At 47.6% G+C, this 19,731-nt stretch overlaps 1 protein-coding gene across 5 annotated transcripts in view; it reads right to left on the bottom strand.

Moving 5' to 3' along the window:
* Window positions 1–19,731, bottom strand: part of MYOM1 (myomesin 1) — a 736,755-nt gene that overhangs the window by 473,822 nt on the left and 243,202 nt on the right. The gene's annotated exons all lie outside the window — the stretch shown is intronic.

Raw genomic sequence — 19,731 nt, 5'->3', positions numbered from 1 at the left:
GTTTCAATGAATGCTGCAGATTCCCAGAAGTACTTGCATGACTAACAATTTCCTACCAGGCTGCCTCGCTAGGGTGGTAACTCACCACCAAGGAAAACATGATGCTCCATACTTCCCCTGGACCGAGAGAATCCCTTGTCCTCTGCCCCATAATGCAGTGCACGAGCAACCAGGCAGGGTCAGGGGAGAGTATACAGAGATTTCCAAGGCCAGAGGGCAGGGCTAATCCTAGACTATTATCCTCCATATGCTGCACAACCACTGCAGTCACATGAAGAGTCCATTTCATATGGATGATTTGCATTGTGGTGGATCACTTCCTTCTACGACTAAAACGAAAATTTGGCGTACTCTTGCGTTCCTAAGGGCTACATGTTTTGTTTATCCATGCATTCATGATTATCACTTGACTCAACATGCATTCAATGAACTACCTTTACATGTATCAAGACGTAATATAAAGTCACTTTGTTGTAATTCAATGGTTCTCTGTGATTACAAATATGATATTTTGATGGAAAACATGAGAGAATAACACATTACACATTTTAGGTTCTGTTAGGACGGAAAAGTCCTCTGCATGGTGATGGACATGTACCTCCCCTGAGTGTCCAACTGTATTGATCCTAGATCCTTAATGCTGATTTTTGTTGTCATAAGCATACATGGATCTACCCTCATAGTGGTAAAAGGATACTGCCTTCTACAGGAGTTAAGCAGCACAAGCGTGGTGGTAGCAGCAGACTGTGCAGTGCCCGGTACGAGTGAACAGGCCCTTTGAACTTGTGTCGCTAGAAAGAGGCCTAATGGCTCACTCATTTTAACGTTCCGGTGCTGTGTCTTTATCTCACCCTTAGCTTACATTGGTTTGTTGTGAAGTGTGCTGCTCAGCACAGAAGTGGTTTATCTGTGCTGGGTGTATGTGTGCCTGGGAAGGGTACAATACAGGGATAACGCAGAGCAGAGCAGTGCGTGCATGGTGAATGCATGCGCTGGGTCTATGCGTTCCTATAAGTGGTACAAAACGTGAATGATGTAGTGCTGTGCAGTGCATGCAGGTTGAATGTAGGCTGGATGTATGTATACCTGTGAATGTTACAATACATAAAGGACGCAGTGTGTGCATATTAAATGCATGTGCTGGGCATATGTGTGCCTGCGAGTGGTAAAATACACAAAGGATATAGTGATGGGTAGTGTGTGCACATTAAATGTATGTGCTAGGTGTAGATGTACCTATGAGGGGGGCAATACATAAAGGATACAGTACTGTGCAGTGAGTGTATGCTGTATACATTTAGTGGGTGTATATGTGCCTGTAAATGGTACAATGTATGGAGGGTCGTGGGTTCCATTTTGCGAGAACCAGGCCTGCATGGTGAAACATGGAGAGGCAGTACAAAAATCCCCTCAGATATATTTGTGTATTGATTCATTCCTGTAAGCTGGGTGGGATACACACTGGAGAGGGGTGAGCCAGGCTTTCCTTGTACACTTCAAAAGGTGCTCTTTTATTCAATGAGAGGTCTCAGGAAGGAGATGGGGCTGATAAGAGAATCCTAAAGAGTATGGTGAGTGGAACTGAGCTAACCGGTTGATGCACATATTACTGTTGCTGAAATACAGGTGTACATTCTAGTCATTTCCATGGCCTGTGTTGTGGGACTATCAGCTTTGTAGTCACTCCTGCTGTGACAGACTGCTTTTCAAGAGGAAGAGAAAGCAGAGGAGTGGACACTTCAAAAGAAGCAGACCCCCAACATAAAACATCACAGACTCAGACACTAAATCACATTTGGTATCTGGAAATGGACTATAAGAAGGGGAGTTTGAGACCCCAAAAATGTTCATCTGCCAAGCAGCCAGATGGGCTGTGTGAGGAGGGGAAGCTCGGCAAGACTTCTTGCTGTGACCAGGACTGGGGAACATGGCCTGATAATCTTCCTGCTAGGGGAGAGGACATCACCCAGGGAATCCAAGACCACCTGCCTTGGAGCACTAGCGCCTGCCTGCTTGCCAAAACCAATGTGCCCTGTGAAGAAGAGGAGAGCGTTGGAAGCAGCACGGTCTAGTGGGGATCCCGGTCAAGTGGATTCCCCTTGTGAGGTGTGAGGAAACGACTGCTGCACCAATCAGGTTGTTCCCTATGAGTAGGATAGAGTCAGTAACCACTGTATGCCAGGAGAGGGCGCTGTGTAGTATGCCACGTGCCACACTCTACCGATCGGGCTTATCCCAGTGCGAAAATTCAATGACCCTATCTGCCAGGAAGAGCCGCCATGAAAAAGGCTGCCACGGAGATAGAGCCATAGTCTTGTGCGGCACCAGGCCATGACCCCGTTTGTCACTGTGCCGATCGGGAAGGAGACCCTCTACTGTGAGATGTAGTGACCCCGTATACCAGAGTTCGTCACTAGGAGCATCAAGAACTGTAACGTGATCTGCAACCCCCACCGGAGGAGTGAGGACACCAAAGGGAGGACCTGGTCGAACATCACCCACACAATGGACTTGTGAAAAGATCATCGCACCCACCCTCACTGGGAATCAACCGGACACTTACATTGCAGGAGGAGCCGCTGAGAACCTCTGGTTGTTTCAGAAGCGTGACCATGAGTGAGAAACTTTGCATCTGCTGAGTGCAGCTGCTTGGGCTGAGTGATGAAGACTCACCTGAACCCAGCTGCAACCACTTTTAGCATCTGCGGACGGAGCACGCTCAGGAAATCCAGGCGCTTCATGCCTGGCGGTGCGGGTAAGACTGATTTCATGCCTGTTGGCCGAAGGGGCACTTGCTGCCAGTTAGTGTGGTATTGCAGGAACACTATTGACTTTAAATTAAAATCAAAGAGGACTCTTGAGACTCAGACTGCTAGTGTAACATACCCTGGATGCCAATAGTGAAAGGGGAATAACTACTATAACTAACACGAAGAAAGAGTAGGACAGGTATTCTCCAAAGAAACACTAGATCCCTGACCTCAGAGGGGACTGTTTAATTGTTTGTGATTGTGTTGTGTTGGTAGCAGTAGAAAATAAAATACTGGTGGGATTCATCCGAGTTGTTTGCGAGGCAAGATGGCGATCGAGTAGTGGCGGTCGATTGCAGTACTAGCAGTGAGGGCATGGATTTTGATTGATACCCCCAAGTGATCTGGTGACCGAAATCGGAAATCTGTTCATACGAGGCATAGATCCGCCATAACTAGCATTAATTCCGATACTGATTACCTGCACGCTGTTCTGGGTGAGGACGCCGTATTCCGTGAAGTCCGGGCTCGGGTGGAGGCAAGCGGCTGGAGCTGCTCTCTCCAGACTGGCTAGCTCGTTCCGAAGTAGGAAATTGTAGCTGCGGAGACTGGCGGAGTGAGCAGGCGGAGCTGAGCGGGGACGCTATGGCGCCGGAAGCAGTGACCGGGGCGAAAGCTGCTGCAGCCCGGAAGAAAGCAGAGTTAGAGGACGTGGAGACAGGCAAGGGGGGGACGCCACGAAAGGTACGGACGCCTCCACCGTAGACGGTAAAGAATACGAAGCAAATCACCGCAAGGACTCGCCAGGCAACAACTTAAATGGCCGGGCTGCTATCACGAAGCGGTAAGGAGAAGGGAGCAAAGACCGGGGCTGAGACTGATGCAGGGGGAGCGGCTGACGTTTGTGTTACGTCGGGGGTGGGGCTGGAGTCAGGTCCAGAAGTGGCGCAAGTTTCTCTCTCAGAAGGTGAAACGAGAGTTGACCAGGAAGCGCCCCATTCCCAGGCGACTACCACCCCCGCAATTCCCCTAACAACAGATCTAGTGGCACCGGGACTGGGCGGCGAAGTATCAGTCTGCAGGAAAGTGAGAAAAGATGAGCTAATGGTAGGGGCACTGGAAAATATTGCTGACATCCCTCAAGTGGAGAGCAATTCAGCAATGGCTGTCATGACTGACCAGGGAATCGTACAAACAGTTAATGGCGACAGGTCGGAAAGAGGGGAAAGAGGGGAGACCGGAATCCCAGGTCCCCTAGTTGCTATGAATAGTAAAGGTATTCTGGAATATGAGAAGGATAAAGATCCCAGCGAGTGCCTTTTCTCCATCTCGGAAGGAGCGGAATGGTGAGAAGACGAGGAGCGGAGCTCATTATCAGGGGACAGTAATCTGGAGTCTGAGAGTGACCTGGAACAAGTACCCCCGGGGACAGCCATAAGACATAACATCTCATCAAAAAGTCAAGAGAAGCCTCAACGAGACCTAAGTAGGGTTCACTCCTCCTCAATGCAACTCCAGGGCAGTCCCAATGCGGAAATTTCAATAACTCAACCCCCGATTCTTGAATTGATCCACCAGGCAATTCTTGCTCACTGGGAGGAAACACGCCAGGATAGCTGCAAATCGCAAGCAGCAATGAGGAAGATGCAGGGCGTCGTGAGGAAATTATCTAAAGCCTGTCTTAATGTGGGGGACAGGGTTTCAAATCTTGAGGAGAGGATTGTTGCAACAGAATCAGAGGCGGCCGCAGCCACTAGCAAGGTGGACTCTCAAAGTGCCCTGGTTGTCGATATCCAGTGGAAACTGGAGGACATGGAGAACAGGCTCAGAAGGAATAATCTTAGGGTGCTGGGAGTTCCAGAGGGAGCAGAGGGGGCAGATCTTAGAGCTTATGTGATAAAGTTATTCGAGTCTGCATTCCCGGAGCTCTCAGACTGGAACTGGTAGGGAGAAATTCAGAGGGCACATCGAACCCTTTTCAAAATACGCCGCAACACAAGGGAAGGGGATAAACCAAGGGCAATTTTAATCTTCCTTGGAAACTTCATCTTGCGGCAAGCTATAGCTGAAAAAGCACGATCAGATGCAAGAAGGTCCAGCGATGGAATCACGTTCTTAGTCTGCGCTGACTACTGCCATACTGCGGTGGAGAGGCGCTGGAGGTTGAGCCAGTTGATCAAACCTTTTCAGGACAAAAAACTCCAAGTATACCTCATAAATCGAGCGCAACTCAAGATTATAAATGAGGGACGGACACAGTACTTTTCATCGGAAGTAAAAGCGCAAGAATATTTGGACACTCTGGGTAGTTAGGGAGTTGTTTCCTCTGCCTCAGTAAGGGGAGGGAAGCACAATCAGTTATTTTTTTTTTCTCCGTATTTTGGTCACTAATCTAGGTTTTCTGATGTCAGGGTGTAAGGGGTACTGTTTTGCTAAAAGGAGCTTATAGGGAGTCCTCACTGTTATGGCTGCATGCGTCACATGTACAGACCAAGGTCTGAGCGCCTTACGAGAGAGGGTGCAGGGGCCAGGGAGGGGAAGAGGGCAGGGGGTTGGGCAGAGGTGAGGGGGGTGGTAGGGGGCTCAAGGGGGGTGGTAAAGGTAGTGGGGGGTCCCGGTGGGGGGGAAAAATGTAAAAAAAAGAGATCTTTGGCACGAAAAAAACATTATTTTTGGACACGTACTGTTTATTACGGGTGGAACATGGTTGCGTTATTCAATCTTTGTGGGTAAAAAAGAAGGAAATATGTAAACAGAAGAATGACAAAACTTAGCATATGTTCTTTGAATATCGGGGGCTAAACGATTGGAAAAAAAGGGGCAGACTGGTCGAGTTTCTCAAAGCAGAGCAGATAGATGTCTTGTGCCTACAAGAAATGCATTTGCCATGAGGAAAAAAGCATCTGCTGAATATTAGGGGCTACGAGATTTTGGCCTGCTCCTCGCAGACCTCTACAGTAAGGAGAGTGGCCATCTTAGGAAAGGCTGGATTAGGGGGTGTAAAGCGATCCAGGGCTGATACATTAGGGAGGTGGGCATTGATCGAAATGGGCATAGGTATTACCATTTGCGGGGTATATGGATCTAATCAGGACGACCCTGAGGTCTTTGAATTTCTAGAAAAGGAGCTGGTTGGATGGCCCATTCCTATCGTGGTATCTGGGGATCTGAATATTTCAGCAGATTTTGTGAATAGAAATGTATACTCGGGTCAAATGCCTAGGGTATTCCGTGCTCTCTGCTCATTGATGCAATCTCAAGGGCTAACAGATGTGTGGGGGAATAAGGAGCCCAGTAACCCCGGATTTACATATTTCTCCTGTCCATTCCAGAAGTACACGAAATTGGATTACTTTATGATTTCAATTACTGAGCTAAGCAAGGTGAAGATACGGAGATTGCCAAAAATGTTATCAGACCACAATCCGTTAATCCTGTCCCATGATTCTATAATGCCAGATAGAAAGCATAGGCCTTGGACTTTTGAGAGGAAGTTAACATCAGAAAGTATCTTTGTGGAACATATTAAGAAATGGACCCAGAGATATTTTGATGCAAACCGGTTTAGCGCGTTGAGGAACAGCTAGTGGGACGCTTACAAGGCAGCATTTAGGGGTGAGGTCATCCGCTTTGTCGCCCAGCCTAGATTTTTTTTTTTTTTTCAGAAAGGCAGCAGTTACTAGGCCATTTGATAGGAGCAGAGGAGCAACATGGGAAATATATCTTGCAGGGTAAAGAGGGGGAAGAAGGTCAATTGAAATTAGTTCCATCAAAGCAGAAATACGTAACCAAATGGCTAAAAAGGCTGCCTTTGAATATCAAGCACATAGAGGCAGGTTATATGAGACGGGAGAGCAGGCTGGAAGGGCGCTCGCACTCCGCATTAGACAGGCCACTGCTAAAAATGTATTAACGAGTATTCAAGAACAGGGCCAGGAATATATTGAACCCCAGGATATCTTGAATTTCTTTAAAAATTACTATGAAGCTCTATATCAGGAAGATTCAGTTTTAGAGATACCACAGGGAGAGCTGGGGGAGGAAGGCATCAAATTGGATCAGGAGCAGAGGGAAATTCTGGAAAAGATTTGTCCATCAGTGAAATACTGGTAGCATTACAAGAACCGGCTCCGGGGAAGGTATCAGGGCCTCTCGGCATCCCTCTAGAAGTATATAAGTGCTTGTCAGATGAGATAGCCCCAATGCTTCTCGATTTATTCAATGGGATAATGAGTATGAACAAAACACCGGAAACATGGAAAGATACAAATATAGTGTTCTTTCATAAGAAAGGGAAACTGAAAGAAAACCCCGGCTCCTACAGACCTATCTCCCTTATAAATGTGGATAATAAAATATACACAAAAATCCTGGCAAATCGATTGGGAAGGATCATTGGGGGTCTGGTCTCTCCTTGGCAGCATGGCTTCATTCCAGGTCGGGGAACTACTGACCATATAAGACAAGCAATATCCCTGTTTGATATCCATGCTGCCAGGGAGGAGGGGGATGGCGATGATCCTCCTAGACGCAGAGAAAGCGTTTGATCGCATCAGTTGGAAATACCTGTGGGGGTCCTGGAAGCAATGGGGTTCGGATTAAGATTCCAGACTGCTATCAAAGCCATGCATTCCGACCCTGTTGCTAAGGTTCAGTTGATGGGTGAAAGCTCGGATAACATTTATAAAACAAGGGTAACACGGCAGGGATTGCCCTGCTCACCCATCCTGTTTGCACTCTACATAGACCCATTGATACAGCGGATAGTTGGTGACGCAGAGATAAAACCAGTCATCACAAATGGATCTGAGACCAAAATCTTAGCATATGCCGATGACTTGGCAGTCATCTCTGTGGAACCATATTCAGCTTTACGGGTACTGGTCGAAATCACTAAGATATTCAGGAGGTATTCAGGATATTGGTTAAACAAGGGGAAAACCCAAGTGATTTGCTCCCAGAATAATATTGTCAAATCAGACTCGAGATTTGTTAGCTCAGCAGTATATTTAGGGATAACAATCAATGCTGCACCCGAACTTATTATTAGGGATAATCTTACTCCAGTGCTGAAATCAATGGAGGTGGAGCTTAAAAGAATGGATTCATTACCCCTCTCAGTAGTAGGACGATCGAATGTTCTGAAAATGACAATGTTTCCTAAAATCTTATATATGTTTTGGGCCATTCCTTTCTTAATAGATGAAAAACTCATTAAATATATAGAAACCATATTCATGAACTTCATATGGCAGTATGGTAAGGTTAGACGTTTGTTAAAGTTTATGTCTCTCCCACAGGAAAGGGGAGGCCTGGGTGTCCCCCATCATAAGGTATTATCACTGGTCCTGCCTGCTAACTCAAATGGCAATCTTATTTGACCCTGTAGAAAATGAACCAAATGCTACGTAAAGGAATGAACCCCCCCCCCGCCCCCCTCAATATATGAATTAATACTAGGAAGGGAGGCGACAGGGGTATTATTGAGAAGGACAGAGCGGCGGTATTTTAAGAAAATGCGGTATAAGACAATAGATAGCGCCTGGGGGCTATGGAATTTAATTCAAAAGCTATTTGGAATTCCTAAGATTAACTATCATACCCCTCTGAAGAATTCAGGGCTATTCCCAAATTTGTGCATGGATGGTATGTGGAAATACTGGGAGCGGCAGGGAATTCAAAGAGTGGGGGATATTATGGAAGGGGAAGAGGTCAGAAGCCTGGAGGATTTACAACAGAGACATAATATGGTCAGAAACCAAGGCTTCAAGTATGCCCAAGTTGTCCAGACAATTAAATCTAAAAGACACTGCATCGATTCAGGTAAAAGGAGTAGTATACTGGATTATTTGATAAAAGGAGGTCGTAGGATCAAATTCATCTATAAAATCTTAATGGCCGAGATCCAAGACGATCTGGAAAACAATGAAGCTTCCTGGGCCATAAAATTAGAAGATCCAGATGTGGATTTGGACAAAGCTCTATATCTGGATAAAAGGTTCTTACGGTCCTCCAATTTAAAAGCTCAACATTTCAAAATGCTTTTTAATTTATACTATACACCTTTCAAACTGTTTGAATGGGGCAAGAGGGAAGATAACAGATGTCCCAGATGCAAGAAAGGGCCGGCCGATCTCCTGCACATGTTCTATAAGTGTGACAAGCTAAGTATAATCAAAAGGGAGATCGAGACATTTTGGGAGGGGCGGCTAGGCATCAAGATAAGCCTATCCCCAACCTTAATGCTCTTAGGAAGCGAAAGTAAGCTGGCCCTAAAAGTAGAGACAGAAGCTCTGGTTTCTATATCTGTTGCAGTTCTCCGTATTCTTATTTCAGCTGCATGGAAGGACACGGTTGCCCGTCCTTCCAGATGTGGCTGACCAGATTTCTAGGTATACATAATCTAGAGGATGCCTTATACGAGCTTAAGGGCAGGAATAAACGGGAGCTAGGGTTAAAGATCCGGGCACCCGTGAAAAACTGGAGGGATGCAAGGCTGCAGCAATAAACTAATATATATCTGAGCTTTTTAAGAATGTATATAATGTGTGTTTATCATACTCCGATTATAGATGCACTTGTAATTTATGAATATGCTTTTATTGTGCTTTTCTCTTTTTAATACTGTCAGCTGTAATAATGTTGGATAATATGTCTTTTTTATGATGATGTGTGTGCCATTTAAAGTCTCAATAAAAAAATTAAAAAAATAAAAAATTTTCTTAAAAGTGAGTATTTTGTAGTGTAGTTCCTATATTCCCAATAGGCTCTGCGCATTGGAATAATATATTCAGCAGTGTAGACGTAGGACTGAGGTCGACTAGGTCTCTACTGACTATATTAGACTTAAGTTTTGCCAGCTAGGTCAGAGGTCACTGGAAAATTTCTCGAATAAACGAGGAGGAGTTTAACCTCCCTGGATAGACAAGAAGGGATTCGCTTCCGACAACCATATAACATGACAACTTTGCTCCCTCAGAATAAGAGTGTATCTCTAGAGTCGTGTGAAAACAATAGACAGCTATTTCACTCAGTCATTGTGCGTACTTAGTTTCACCAGAGTGCAGAGAAAAGAGAGACAGGCATTTTCAATAAAAGATGTAATTTATTGAGCAGTCTTCTTTCTCATGCAAGAAAAATGAATCGAAATTTGCCTAGCTTACGTAACGGTAAGTTTCAATTCTATTAAGGACACGGAGGCGAGGATTATGCTATATCTTCCTTCGCTTTATTAACATAAAGTCTCCACAGCAGCTTAGGAAAAGATATATAATAAGAACAAAAATGCTTTAAACATAAAGCATTGACGGAATGTTCAACAAATCAACAACAACTCCCAAGAGTCTCTTTGTATAATGATAGTCCATAGTCCTTCCACTCTGTCTATCACCACTATAAATCCGGACTTCTCATCTTCTTCCTCCTCTTTCTTCGCGCAGATCACGCTTAAGCCTCATTGGTCCTGTTTAGCACCCTCGTTGCCTGTCGAAAAAGGAACAGCATCAGCGAGAAGGTCCAGGAATGAGACAATAAGGCGAGGAGCATTCAGGGACTAATACAGTATCAACAATGTAAAGGAAAACGCTTTACTTACTGCCATACGGGTGGGTAGAGACACCACTGTAGCCTGGGTGGGATAATCCTCGCCTCCGTGTCCTTAATAGAATTGAAACTTACCGTTACGTAAGCTAGGCAAATTTCGATTCTATGTCAGGACCGGAGGCTTCAGATTATGCTAGTTCAAAGCTTACTTACCACCAACTGGGCCAAATCCACCACCGGCTTAAAATAAAACCTCTTAAAGGTGGAATCCGAGGACCAATCTGCCGCTCGCATCAGGTCCTCCAAACGAGCACCCACCGAGAAAGCCTTAGAGGCCATGGCCCCCCTGCGGAGTGTGCTCCAAAGAGAGAAGTATTGATGCCCGCTTCTTGCATGACCCACCGCACCCACCGAGCAATAGTGGGCGAGGAGACAGCTTTGTGTGGCTTCCGCAAGGCAATCAACAACTGACGCTCGCCCGGAGGGCGTAACTCCAAGGTCAGGTCCTCATATGCTTTGAGGCATTGCATAACACACAACTTAGGAGTGTCAAGAAAAGCTAGATATGAAATGGACCGCGACGACGTTTTTGTGCGTCGGCTCACGGTAAAGGTAACCCCATCCGGGGAAAAAATGCGTGCAGAAACATCCAGCGCGCGCACATCAGAAACGCGTCTACAAGAAACCAAACATAACAACATGGCCAACTTCGCCGACAGCTCCTTAAGAGACAGATAGGAATTGGCCGGCCAAGACAAGAACAAATTCAGAACCAAATTGACGTCCCAAAGGACGGAGTACCGGGGTTCAGGAGGCAACGCGAGGCGGATAGCCCGCAGGAGCCGACAAACAAAAGGATGTTCCCCTACTGGGTGGCCATCGATGTTGTCGTGGCCTGCCGAAATCGCCGATCGGATGGCATTGATCGTTCTATAGGCCAAGCCCTTGTCGGCTAAATGCGCCAGGAAATTCAGCACGGGAACGAGGCCTGCGACCAAGGGATCCAAACCCCTTCGTAAACACCAACGCATCCACTTAAGCCAAGCGGATCTGTAACGCTTCGTCGTACTATCGGCCCATGCCTTGGAGAGCAAGTGTTCAGCCGACCCCGAAAGGCCTGGGAGCGTCCAGCGTCTCCTGAGAGCCTCCATGCCACGAGGCGGAGAGAGTTCTGCGTGACGAGGGGATGAGGTTCCTGATCCGGATTTGTCAGGAGCAGAGGAAACAGGGGGAGTAGGATTGGAAAATCCCAAGAAAGTTCCAGAAGAACCGGAAACCACACTTGAGACCTCCAGAGTGGCGTAACCAACACCAGCTCCACTCCCTGGCGGCGTATTTGGGCCGCTGCTCGCATGATCATGGAGAACGGGGGGGAACGCAAACGGCTGTTCCCGACTCCAATCCTGCAGAAAGGCGTCCGTGGCCTCCGCAAGAGGGTCCGGCCTCCAGCTGAAGAAACGCGGCAGCTGGTGGTCGAGACGGGACGCAAAGAGATCCACCAAAAAGGGACCCCAGAGAGCTTGCAGCCACCGGAAGACCTCCGGATCCAGTTTCCACTGGCTGGCGTCCCTGAGATGTCTGGAGTGCCAATCCGCCACCTGGTTGGACTGACCCGGCAGGTACTCCGCCGTCACCGCAATGTGACGAGACAGGCAATAATCCCAGAAGTCCTTCGCCAGGTCCGCCAATGCGCGGGAACGAGGGCCTCCTAGATGGTTCACATAACGAACCGCCGAAATGTTGTCCATCCGTAATAGGACACAGGCCTTGACCGAATCCTTGGTCCAACAACGAACTGCGAAGGAGCCCGCCAGGAGTTCCAAACAATTGATATGCAATCGTTGTTCTTCTGAAGACCAGGCGCCGCCGGTGGAAAAATCCCCGCACCGGGCGCCCCAGCCCGACCTGCTGGCGTCGGACTCTATGATCAGGTCCGGAGCTGAACCGAAGATCGCCCGACCATTCCATGCCTCCATGTGAGACAGCCACCATGACATTTCCTCCTTCACTTCGTCCGTGAGGGGGACCCACTGATCGTAACTCATCCCACGGCGCAGATGTTGGGCCTTCAGACGTTGGAGAGCCCTGTAGTGCAGTGGGCCTGGGAAAATCGCCTGGATGGAGGACGAGAGAAGACCCACCACCTTGGCGATATGACGCAGGGACGTACGATCCCTCGCGATCGTCTGTCGAAGCAGGTGTCGTATCTTTGCGACCTTCCGACCCGGCAGGCTCAAGACCGCCTGCACCGAATCCACCACGAAACCTAAAAAGGTGATCTGCTGAGTGGGAACCAAAACCGACTTGGCACCGTTGACCACAAACCCAAGTCTCTGGAGCAGACCGACAGCTTGTCGCAGCTGGCCCGCCAATACCTCCGGGCACTGCCCCATGAGGAGGATGTCGTCCAAGTATACTAACATACGGACCCCCTGACTTCTGAGAAACTCCACTACCGGGTGGAGAACCTTCGTGAAGCACCACGGGGCCGATGAAAGACCGAACGGCAGTGCGGTGAACTCGAACACCTTGCCGTCCCACAGGAATTGCAGGAAACGACGATGAGGGGGGTGGATGGGGACGACCAAGTAGGCGTCCTTGAGATCCAGTCTCACCATCCAATCCCGAGGGAGGAGTACGTCTCGAAGGAGGTGGATACCCTCCATTTTGAAATGTCGATAGACCAACCACCCATTGAATTCCTTGAGATTGATCACAGGGCGCTTGCCCCCATCCGTCTTGTCCACTAAAAAGACGTTGCTGAGGAACCCGTGTGGGTGGCGCGTTGATAGACGGATGGCCCCCTTGCGCAGCAAGTCCGAGACCTCCCCGTCTATCAACTGCGCGTCGGACTCCGAAAAGACCATCGGGCGCGGGGGCCTCGCTTGCGTGGGCTGGTCGTAAAATTCTATGTGGAACCCTCGTACAGTTTGCAAGACCCAAGCGTCGGCAGTGAGCAATTCCCACTCCCCGTAAAAGCTTGCCAGCCGCCCCCCAATAGGAACTTGATCCAAACAAAGGACACTTACCGGGGGCATTTCCCTGTCCGGAGTTCTTCTTGAACCCTCTGCCGCCGAAGCGTTGCCCTCTGGTGGGGTAGAAGTTGGTATAGTTGGCAGAGGTCTGGTAATGACCTCTTACGGAGCCTTGTCCTTTATTGTTGGCCTGCTGGCCACGGCCGATCGCGCGGCCCCTACTGCGACCGGCCCCTCCGGAGAAACGCTGGTGAAAACACCCTCTTAATGCTGGACTGGGCCTTATCCAGCGACGTGAACGTGTTCACGAACTTGCCCAGTTCCCTGATGAAGGGTTCGCCGAAGAGGCCCCCCTGGGCCACAGCACCCGCCTCCGACGAGGCCAGGTCCCCCAATTTTGGGTCCAATTTGATCAGGAGTGAACGCCGCCTCTCCGTAGACAGGGCACAGTTGGCATTGCCCAAGAACACTATCACCCTCTGGGCCCATTTCGAAAGCACCTCCGGGGAAATGACGGTGCCATTCACCCTAGCCTCCTCCGCCATATCGAGGATCTTCGTGGCGGGCCCAACCGCATCTAACAATTTGTCCTGGCAGGCCCGCCAGGACCGATCGATACCCTTCCTGGGGTCCTTCATAAATTTCGCCAGGAAGGTGGCCATCTTGGGATCCAATTCCGGTGTCATGGCCACTTTCCCCTCCAAAGTTGGCCGAGGGCACTCCCCACGCAGGCAACCCCTCACCTCCTTCTCCAGGGGCTTGCGCAGCCTGCCCGCTACAAATTTCGCCACCGTCTCCCCCGGTGTCCAGGCCGCGGAGCGGGGTGGACGATCTCGTCCGGGTCCAGCATGCCCGACTCATCTCGAGGCATCTCCTTGGCAGAGGGTGCCGGAAGCCAAGATCTGGTCGACTCCCCGTCGTCGTCGGTGTCCGGAGAATCGTACACTGGGGAGGCGGGGGCCGTAGACACGTCCCCCGAAGCACCAGGGTCTACCAAGGGCGCAGGGGGCACCGCCGTTGCCTTTGCCAGGAAGGCGTCCCGAAGACGCTCAAACGCGCCCCTGTCCACACCGTGGGCCTCCGATGATGGCCCCTCCTTACAAGGCCTCTTCGGGGCGGGTGGCAACCCGCCGGACGTCCTGGGAGATCGGGGGTCGGAGGCACATGCGCCGATGCCAGCTTCGCGCATTCTTCCACGATGCGGGCGGAAAGGCGGTCTTCCATGGGGCCTACCACCTCCGTCACGCAGCGGTAAATCGAATTGTCCACCGCCTGGTAGAATTCGTCGTCCTGCAGATAGGGGTAAGGTTCCTCCTCGTATTCCCCTTCCATCCTTGAACCAAGGGCAAATCTGGGGCACCCTATAGGGCGGCAGTCGAGATAGAACTCGGATATGGGCAGGCCAACCGGCTGCGATCACGTTTTTGGCCAACTGACGTGGCAGGTGGGCTGCACCAACTCCCAAGCGCGCAGACCCTCCTCGCCGGGACCGGGTCTTCGCACCCCTCAAGCGCGCTAAGCCACACTATGAATAAAGAGGTGCACAAAGGTCACCCGAAGGTGGTTCGCGCGGTCAGAGCCGCAATACAGACCCCAACGGGGCGTCAGAAGCAGGAAAGTACAGACCCGGGGCACCAGGTGTCAGAGGGGTACGCGAGGGCTGGCTCCTGCGCAAGCAGACTCCACGGCGCGGCTCCTGGCACTGCGGAGGCGCGCCGAAGGGTCGGCGAGACGACAGGCCGCCCCCTGGCGGTCTACGTACGCACCGCACACAAGTGGGAAAAAAAGGTCGCGTAGGAACGAAGAACGTTCCCGCGACCGGGGACTCTGTAAGGGAATAAACCATGCAGTGAGTCCCCCAACGATCGTACACAATACAATCAGCAATATTGAAAAAGGGAAAAAACATGAAAACACTTATCTGGCTGCGGGAGCAGCGAAGAAAGAGGAGGAAGAAGATGAGAAGTCCGGATTTATAGTGGTGATAGACAGAGTGGAAGGACTATGGACTATCATTATACAAAGAGACTCTTGGGAGTTGTTGTTGATTTGTTGAACATTCCGTCAATGCTTTATGTTTGAAGCATTTCTGTTCTTATTATATATCTTTTCCTAAGCTGCTGTGGAGACTTTATGTTAATAAAGCGAAGGAAGATATAGCATAATCTGAAGCCTCCGGTCCTGACATAGAAATGCCATTATTGCAATACTTAATGTAAAGTAGAGTGTGTACAGTAAAAAGAGTATTATGAAATAATACTGTAAAAGCATTGATATGGTTTCTTAGCCATAAGATACTTTAAAATGGATACAATATATACATACATATATACATTGACTAACGTACTCAACTGGTGCTTCTAAATACGCCTACCCCGGTGTACCTGACCTAAGCCTAATTTGTGGGAAGGAGTAAGTAAGTAGCAGTTTAAGTTAAGTTGGTTTTGCCAAGAATCTGACTCAAGAATTCTCTTCAAGGGTTTAGTCAGCTCTGTACCTGGGTAATAGAATGCAGGAGGTTTGGTATCTCTCTTTCAGGACTCGATATCCCAGCAGCCCGCGAAGGCGGCTGAGAACACCGGAACTGGATTTTTCGGCAGGAGAAAAGACAGCGTCTCTCTCAGTGCGTCAAAGAGGAGGGGCAGCGTCCGTGGGCTCTCGCATCAGCTAAGCTCTCGGGCAAGTAGATGGCTGCTCGGCTCCAAAACCACCACCGTGTGTTTGCTTAAGGCAACGTTGGTATATTTATACCTGAAAGGTGCCAAGTTTGACGTAAGGTTTGGACATAAGACGTCAATAAAGATGTCACTAAGAACTGACTGTTCCTGTAGCGTTCGCAGGAGTTTTAATGACAAATCAAAACAAAAGCAAATGGGGATTTCCCAGGTTGCTGGAGGTTTGGTGTGTCGAAAGAACTCGTTGTACTTTTTAGGAATCCAAGGAAGTAGCTTCTGCCGTGCTTTGGACTGCAAGGGCTATTTACTTAAAAAGGGATCTGATTCTCTAGGCCGTTATAAGGATATTATTGATTATAGCCGTACAAGGGCATAAAATAGCAATATTGATTCGGGTTCCTAGATAAAACACAATAATTTGGCTGGACAATGACTTATTGCTGTTGATATGTGCATTTTGAGTTGTGAGCCTGTGTTTTCTCCCCTGCATCAACACCCCTTACCCCCTCCAGAGGGAGTTTTGGATTGCTCGACCGCTGAGAGTCAAGTGTAGAAGGGGTCATTGGCCCACATGCTCAGGATCCATAGTAGGTCAGTCCCAGGGACATTAGAAGTAACATTTTCATCCCTCAGGGTTGGGGCTAATACCTCCTGCTCGTCCCTTGGCCCTCCTGTAAGGGGTTCTGACAGGTTCCTCTTATATAAAATGTAGCTTTGTTTAAACACATTAATTTGAGATGAGATTTTTTGATGCAAACCGGTTTAGCGCGTTGAGGAACAGCTAGTGGGACGCTTACAAGGCAGTATTTAGGGGTGAGGTCATCAGCTTTGTCGCCCAGCCTAGATTTTTTTTTTTTAGAAAGGCAGCAGTTACTAGGCTATTTGATAGGAGCAGAGGAGCAACATGGGAAATATATCTTGCAGGGTAAAGAGGGGGAAGAAGGTCAATTAAAATTAGTTCCATCAAAGCAGAAATACGTAACCAAATGGCTAAAAAGGCTGCCTTTGAATATCAAGCACATAGAGGCAGGTTATATGAGACGGGAGAGCAGGCTGGAAGGGCGCTCGCACTCCGCATTAGACAGGCCACTGCTAAAAATGTATTAACCAGTATTCAAGAACAGGGCCAGAAATTTGTTGAACCCCAGGATATCTTGAATTTCTTTAAAAATTACTATGAAGCTCTATATCAGGAAGATTCAGTTTTAGAGATACCACAGGGAGGGCTGGGGGAGGAAGGCATCACATTGGATCAGGAGCAGAGGGAAATTCTGGAAAAATATTTGTCCATGAGTGAAATACTGGTAGCATTACAAGAACCGGCTCCGGGGAAGGTATCAGGGCCTCTCGGCATCCCTCTAGAAGTATATAAGTGCTTGTCAGATGAGATAGCCCCAAGGCAAATCGATTGGGGAGGATCATTGGGGGTCTGGTCCCTCCTTGGCAGCATGGCTTCATTCCAGGTCGGGGAACTACCGACCATATAAGACAAGCAATATCCCTGTTTGATATCCATGCTGCCAGGGAGGGGGGGGATGGCGATGATCCTCCTAGACGCAGAGAAAGTGTTTGATCGCATCAGGTGGAAATACCTGTGGGGTTCCTGGAAGCAAGGGGGTTCGGATTAAGATTCCAGACTGCTATCAAAGCCATGCATTCCGACCCTGTTGCTAAGGTTCAGTTGATGGGTGAAAGCTCGGATAACATTTATAAAACAAGGGTAACACGGCAGGGATGTCCCTGCTCACCCATCCTGTTTGCACTCTACATAGACCCATTGATACAGCGGATAGTTGGTGACGCAGAGATAAACCCAGTCATCACAAATGGATCTGAGACCAAAATCTTAGCATATGCCGATGACTTGGCAGTCATCTCTGTGGAACCATTTTCAGCTTTACGGGCACTGGTCGAAATCACTAAGATATTCAGGAGGTATTCAGGATATTGGTTAAACAAGGGGAAAACCCAAGTGATTTGCTCCCAGAATAATATTGTCAAATCAGACTCGAGATTCGTTAGCTCAGCAGTATATTTAGGGATAACAATCAATGCTGCACCCGAACTTATTATTAGGGATAATCTTACTCCAGTGCTGAAATCAATGGAGGTGGAGCTTAAAAGAATGGATTCATTACCCCTGTCAGTAGTAGGACGATCGAATGTTCTGAAAATGACAATGTTTCCTAAAATCTTATATATGTTTTGGGCCATTCCTTTCTTAATAGATGAACAACTCATTAAATATATAGAAACCATATTCATGAACTTCATATGGCAGTATGGTAAGGTTAGACGTTCGTTAAAGTTTATGTCTCTCCCAGAGGAAAGGGGAGGCCTGGGGGTCCCCATCATAAGGTATTTTCACTGGTCCTGCCTGCTAACTCAAATGGCAATCTTATTTGACCCTGTTGAAAATGAACCAAATGCTACGTAAAGGAATGAAACCCCCCCCCCCCTCAATATATGAACTAATACTAGGAAGGGAGGCGACAGGGGTATTATTGAGAAGGACAGAGCGTCGGTATTTTAAGAAAATGCGGTATAAGACAATAGATAGCGCCTGGGGGATATGGAATTTAATTCAAAAGCTATTTGGAATTCCTAAGATTAACTATCATACCCCTCTGAAGAATTCAGGGCTGTTCCCAAATTTGTGCATGGATGGTATGTGGAAATACTGGGAGCGGCAGGGAATTCAAAGAGTGGGGGATATTATGGAAGGGGAAGAGGTCAGAAGCCTGGAGGATTTACAACAGAGACATAATATGGTCAGAAACCAAGGCTTCAAGTATGCCCAAGTTGTCCAGACAATTAAATCTAAAAGACACCGCATTGATTCAGGTAAAAGGTGTAGTATACTGGATTATTTGATAAAAGGAGGTCGTAGGATCAAATTCATCTATAAAATCTTAATGGCCGAGATCCAAGACGATCTGGAAAACAATGAAGCTTCCTGGGCCATAAAATTAGAAGATCCAGATGTGGATTTGGACAAAGCTCTATATCTGGATAAAAGGTTCTTACGGTCCTCCAATTTAAAAGCTCAACATTTCAAAATGCTTTTTAATTTATACTATACACCTTCCAAACTGTTTGAATGGGGCAAGAGGGAAGATCTTGAATATTTAACAAGGACCCCCTGAGGATTCGGATACAGCAAAGTTCCTAGGCCAGGGAAAAAGAACCAATTGACAAAAAACAACCTAGGCAACCTATAGAATATAATCACAGACAAATGGCTACAAGAGGTTAAGAAAATGTATATTGCTTTATTCTCAGATTATATATTAAAAAAATTCATAACATATAGTACAATCGACAATGGACATGAATTAAAATTTACTCTCACATAAGTAAAGGTTGAACAAATTTATACATTAGTGGCAAAAAAATATATATACGAATTCTTGGATTAAAAGGGAAAACATAGAAAAGTGGCCGATAGGATCTCTACGCGCGTTTCGGCGAACCAGCGCCTTCTTCTGGAGTAGCCACACAAAGCTCTAGAACAAAATATTTTTTAAAAAAAGAACAACATTGCATTAATAATACATCTTTAAAACTGTATGTATAAAAACATGTAGCAATCTACATCTTAACACTGTAGCCAACAAGTCTTGTATCTAGATAATCTAATATATATCTTTTCATTTCCTAGCGTGAGTCATGAGTCCAATCAGACACAGATCTTTATTTTAAGCACAATTGAAATGGATTAGTACATGGGTACAAAGATATTCATGGGATATAGTGCTTTCCTAATACTAGTTAATTCAAAAGAGCTTA

Source organism: Lissotriton vulgaris, chromosome 4_1 (assembly GCF_964263255.1).
Source record: "Lissotriton vulgaris chromosome 4_1, aLisVul1.2, whole genome shotgun sequence".
In the NCBI taxonomy this organism is placed as follows: Eukaryota; Metazoa; Chordata; class Amphibia; order Caudata; family Salamandridae; genus Lissotriton; species Lissotriton vulgaris.
Note: the sequence above shows the minus strand (reverse complement) of the source record. Positions and strands in the feature narration are given on the sequence as shown.